Source organism: Polypterus senegalus, unplaced genomic scaffold, assembly GCF_016835505.1.
Source record: "Polypterus senegalus isolate Bchr_013 unplaced genomic scaffold, ASM1683550v1 scaffold_4220, whole genome shotgun sequence".
In the NCBI taxonomy this organism is placed as follows: domain Eukaryota; kingdom Metazoa; phylum Chordata; class Cladistia; order Polypteriformes; family Polypteridae; genus Polypterus; species Polypterus senegalus.
The window spans coordinates 15,984-22,201 of record NW_024382509.1 but is presented as its reverse complement, the minus strand read 5'-3'; the positions used below and the strand labels follow the sequence as shown (position 1 = coordinate 22,201).

The following is a 6,218-nucleotide window of genomic DNA, read 5'->3' as shown; positions in this document are numbered from 1 at the left end:
CTCAGCTGCAAAGGGGTAGACTTTGCAAACTCACAGAGAGGGACTGCAGAGTGCTGAAGTGCATGGCATGTAAAAATGGCCTGTACTCTGTGGCTTCACTCACAACAGAGTTCCAAACAGCCTTTGGAAGCAAGATTTGTGCATTGGGCGCTTTACTGAAATGGTTTTCCATAACCGAACAGCTGCACACAAGATTACACTCGCTATTTGCAATGCCAAATGAAGGTTGTTGTGGTGTAAACACACTGCCATTGGACTCTGGAGCAGTGGAGGTGTGCTCTTGGTAGTGATGTGTCATGCTTTACTATCTGGCAGGCTGATGGACCACTCTGGGTTAGGTGGATGCCAGGAAAACATTACCTTCTAGATTGCAGTAGTGTCTACTGTAAAGTTTGGTGGAGAAGGGATAATAGCAGGGTTTGAGCTAGGCAACTTGGTTTCAGTGAAGGGTATTGCAAACGCTATAGCATACAAAGACATTTTAGACAATTGTGCACTTCTGATTTTGTGGTAACAATCTGTTGGAGACCCTTTTCTTTTCCAGCATAACTGGGCCCCTGTGCACAAAGCTAAGTTTATAAAGACTCTAAGGAACTCAAGTGGCCTGCACTGAGTCCTGACGTCAACTGTACTGTACACTTTTTGGGGGACCATTTCTCCAGTCTGTCAACTTACTTAAGCAAACTGATCTTCTAAGTTACTTGAATGAAAAGTCACAGAAATTACAGCCTTGGTTTGCTAAATTTTATTAAAATACATTAAGCAGTTGTGTGTAACAAGGAATGAAATGCTGTATTTTTTTAAACATTTTACTATGTGCTGGTTATTTTAGCCTTTCTTTATTAATTAGCACATAAACGAATATAATAGTGTAATTGCTACTCCCCTTTAACATTTTTGCCTTTCTTAATTGTGAATATGTGGATAAAACAAAAAGAGTCAACTGAAGTTGAAAAATAATTCATATGGTCTTAGATAGATCGATAGATAGATAGATAGATGAGGTGAGAAGTTAAATAAATAAATAACGCTACATCTGACACTGAAATGCTTATTAATGAGGAGCAGGATGGACAGCGGGTTTCATTTTGGTTCAGTTAAAATGTGAACTGAATAGCAACAATATACGTTTTGAATGTGTGATTTGCGTGCTCTAAAGCAATGAATTAGGACCAAACTAACTTGAGAACAGTTCTATCAATTCTTTCTATAAATATGCAAGAATGAGCCTGACCACAAAATAATAATAAAAAAAATTTAACAGAAATGGAACCAGTGAGCTTCCTCCATTTCCACTTCATTGCTCAGTTATAATTAGGCACAGCACTGATGCAGATGAATAATTATACTTTTCCTCAAAATAATGAAAATGTCTATGAAAATGTCAACAGTTTCTGTCAGGAAAAGATAAGAGGACAACAAGGAGGTAGGTTAACATAATTTTGTAAAATTCTAAGGTGACAAAAGTTTATTTAGCCAGGAGCAGTGTGATGGTGCCAGTGAGCTGTAGCAAAATTCAGCACTCCAAGTAATATGAAAAAGTGATTTTTCCTTGTTAATTGCAGACTAATCTTCCTACATTTTTTATTTTGGGTTTTACACCAAGATCTTACCAGAGTAGTGAATGCAAGAAGTTCTAGGCAAATATTCTGTAACTCACTTTTTTTCAAAATAGTACAATTCAACTTATAAATCAGGCACACTACATCCTACTGAAAATAGACTGTAATTAAAATCAACACAAAATCAAATGCAATAAAAGTCTAAAGTCTATCAAGTCAAGTCAAGTTGGGGAGCATGCACTGGTACAGTGTGTTGCCGTACCCACTACAAAATGCAAAATGATTCATTCTAATGTTTGAGTGAAATTTACCCTTGACTACTTTCCATACATGTTGCTGTGTTTTTTTTTGTTAAAAATGTATTTTAAAATAACAGTTGGGATCTGCTTTACTAATGTCCTCATAATTCTTTACAGAAAGTAAATATATTGCAATATGCCATAAAATATGTGGATATATCCTGCAGTATAAAGTAGATGTAGTTGAAATATATATATTTGAAAGGTCATATTTGAAATAGGATGACACGGTGGCACAGTGGTAGCATTGCTGCCTCGCAGACGTGGGTTCGCTTCCAGGGTCCTCCCTGAATGAAGTTTGCATGTTCTCCCTGTGTCTGCATGGGTTTCCTCCGGGTGCTCCAGTTTCCTCTCACAGTCCAAAGACATGCAGGTTAGGTGCATTGGCAATCCTAAATTGTCCCGTGTGTGTGCGCCCTGCAGTGGGCTGGCACCCTGCCCAGGATTTGTTCCTGCCTTGCACCCAGTGTTGGCTGGGATTGGCTCCAGCAGACCCCCGTGACCCTGTGTTAGGATATAGTGGGTTGGATAATGGATGGATGGACATTTGAAATATAATCAAACATACATTTCCCTTTATACATTGAAACAAGCATATTTGTTAAGACATTGTTAATAATTCCAATATTCTGTGTATTCAGTTCCACATTTCTGAAAGATCATTCATGACTTATGTTTTTACCTGGAAAAAAATAAACAGAGGCTTCTAATTTAATGTTGTCAGCATATTTGAAAAGTATGTACCTTAAACTTGATATTTTTGACATTTCAGGAAGAAAATTTAGCAATTTGTTAAATCTATATCTCTTAAATATTAGTTTCTATGGATAAATAAATCTATTGTCAGGCTTTTAGTTTTTATTATAAATACATCTGCAATATTACAGCATCTGTTTCTAAGCACATTTTCTAAATGTTAACATGCAAGATAGACAAATACTGCATATTTTAAAACATTTTGAAATATCTATATATTTGAAAAAAATATTGTATAGTGTACCATAACCGGAATTTGCTTTGTATATCAAAGTATGTTGTAATACATATGATTTTTGGAAAATATATTGCAATATACAAAAATGGCAATAATTGATATATTTCACAATATATTTCAGTATACAGCATGATATTGTAGTATATTTATCTTTGATTTATATTGTAAGATATTTTAAAATAAATTCACAATATATCTCATTTTTGTTAGGGATCTTAAACTTTTTAAGCATGTCATCTCTTAAGTTCCTTCTCCTTAAATTAAAAAGGTTCAACACCTTCTGCTTCACCTCATAGTTCATTCCTTACATTCCAGAATCGGCCTGGCCACTCTCCTTGGGATTTTCTCTAGTGCTGGTTCACCTTTTTCACGTTGGTGTAATACTCATCCTAATTATTGCTGTGATATTATACTTACGTGAGTCATGCAACATATTTGATTTATTATGAACTTTATTACAGGCAATATACATTTTACTTTGGCTTTTCACCATAAGCTAGACATTTCAAAGCTACTGTATCTTTTGTATTTGAATTAATGCTACTGTCCACTCCTTTATGTGAAGTTTTAAATCTGGCCTGAAACTCCTTACCTGCTATTCTCTACTTTAAACAATCCCCTCCTAAACTAACCTCCTCATAAACCTCCCCAATTCATTTACTTTGAGATCATTGACCTGCTGAAATCTGAATCTTCTCCAGACCATCTTTTATTGACCTAACCCTACTATTATCCTAGCATTTCCACCCATCTGTTATCTTGGTCGTGGCCGGTCGGGTCGGTGCCGACCCGTGTCCTAAATCAGCCTCCCTCAACCCTCAAACATTTTTTTATCATCCAGTTTGTTTCCTTACCTCTTGGTTACCTTGTTAGGCTTCCTTATCCATGAAATGATTTTAAAATTTGGTTTTAAATTTTTTGGTGTGGCCCTCTGAAGATGAGACGTATGATGTCAATAAAATGGCCCAGTCCAAAAAAATTGGTAAAATAAACCTCAGGAGAATTATACAAATAAATCAAAGGTTTATATGTTACCTGACTATTACTGAGGGGTATTAGAACACAACTGTAAAAAAAAAAATTACAATTTTTTATTTTAATAATATTACTATCAATATCAATATTATTAATATTAGTAACATCTGTGGTGTTAGGGTCGGTTTTGACCCATATATATTTACTTCAAGAAGAAGGCAAAAAAAGTATTTTTTCCAAAAGTTGAACTTTAATTCAATCACAAAGACAAAGCCAAACAAGTAAGACAAAATAAAATACAAAATAAATTACAAAATGTAGATCAAACAAACAATCAAACCAATAGAATTAGTAGTACGGTGGTAGCTCTCCAGGAGCAGGATTGCTACTGTATGTTTACACTATGTGCAAGTAGGACAGTAAGTGACATTTTTAGTGTGCTCTTTGCAAATATATTTCTTGCATTTGGCACACATGGAATTGGTTTTTCTGTCCTTGCTGCTTGGGCAGACCTGACAGTGCTTTCTTTTGGAATCCGGCAGCCTCTCTGGGTCTGGGTCTGTGGCTGTGGCAGGGCTGGCTAAAGGGAAGGATGCTGGTGCTGAAGCTCTTCGTCTTCCTGCTGACGTGGATGGAGTGCTTGCCGTGGTCTGCAGCTCTCTGACCACAGCTGCAGCGGCTGGGTCTCGGGGGACCCGTTCCCTTTTCAATGTGTCCCTTTATAAGAGAATCCCCTAGTTCTTGGAGAAACATTCTTCGCCTTTGATTCTTCCCTGCATTCCACCCTTGGTGGATTTGGGTCCACAACACAAATTCGTTGTAGGCTGACACATCCAGCATATTGTAGAACAATACCACTGGCCATCTCCTGGTCATGCGCTGGCATGTATAGGTGGCAGTCAGCTTGTCCAGGTTGTCCACCCTCCTTTTTTTTATTGTAATCCAAAATAATGATGGGCTTTTTCTCTTTTGCTGATGACACAGCAGTGTCCTTGTGGAGTGTGGACATGAGTATCACACTCCGTTTTTTTTTTGGACAATATGACACAATAGTGGTTGTGTCTGTAAAGGCAAATTTTGAAGACAGTGGTGCCCTGTTCTTCAAATTCACAATTTCAGCGGGCAGCTCAGGTTTATTTTTTGATAGTGCCCACCATGGTGAGCTTTCGCCTCAGAAGTTCCTGTCCAAGATCAAAACTTGTAAAAAAATTGTCACATGTAATATTGTGTCCGAGCAGTCCAGTTGTCAAGTCGAGGACTACACGCCTTCCCTGGTTCCTCTCAGGGATGCCACTTTCAGGTTTTCCTGTGTAAATTTGCATGTTCCAAGCATAGCTTGTTCTTGCATCACAGGCTGCCCAGATTTTTATCCCGTATTTGGCTGGCTTATTGGGCATGTATTGCGGAAAGGGCATCTTCCCGGAAAGGCACAAGACGCCGCTCTACGGTAACCTCTGGCCCTGGATTGAACATCAAAGGCAGGCGCTGCACCCATCTCTCCCAGACATCCCTTATGGGAGCAAGCTTGCCACGTCTTGCTCTCATGTCTCGGTTGTCAAACCTGAGGACTCTCGAGATCATGTGGAAGCTCTTCAGTGACATCGTGGCCCGAAAAATATTTCTGCCTGTTTCTGTGTCCCAGAGACTGGCTGTGGCCTCATTGCTGGATCGGTATACTCCAGCAAGAAGAAGAATTCCAATATAAGCATCCAGGAATTCTTCATCAAAGTCAATCCATGTGTCTCCGTAGACTTTTTGTCCTTCTAGGTTTGTCATGTCAAGTATTATTTTTTTCAGCGATGATGGCATGAACTGTTCAAAACTTGTTTTGATGTCACTTATCCTTGTTATGGCAAACCTTGTGACCCCAGGAGTCATTCTGATGATATTTTCAGCAGCTGCCCTGCCAGTTGTCCTGCGAGTCTCGTCAGGTGGTACTAACCTCCAGGAGATGCTGCCATTCTTGGACTGTAGTACTTCAGCTGGTGGAGAAACTGCTTCAGAGGTGATCTCCTCCTCAGACTCTGTGTCTGTGTCTTCTGACTGACACTCCACAATGTCTTCCTCCTCTGAGTCCACCTCATCAGTGTCGCTGTGCCACTCTGTAACTTGTCCTTCAGCTAGGATATGATCCAGAGCTTGGAGTGCTGTGAATCTGGCCATTTTTACCTCTGCAAATTAGATGCTTTCTCTCCAGTCACAATCACCAAACTGAACTGGTCTGGGTCTGTTTTGTCTGGGCTGTCTCTGTTTTTAATCGGGGGAGGTGTGAAGAGATAAGCCCCTGACTACAGCTCGGGGGATGGGAGAGGCCTGCTACCTGACAGAGTTGTGTGGGGTGTGGGGGCCAGAGTGAGCTGAGAGTGTGTTTATACTGGAACTTAAGTT

At 39.2% G+C, this 6,218-nt stretch overlaps 1 pseudogene; it reads right to left on the bottom strand.

Moving 5' to 3' along the window:
• Positions 1 to 4,228: 4,228 nt before the first annotated feature.
• LOC120521096 lies at positions 4,229 to 5,735 on the bottom strand (annotated as a pseudogene).
• Between the last annotated feature and the right edge of the window lie 483 nt (positions 5,736 to 6,218).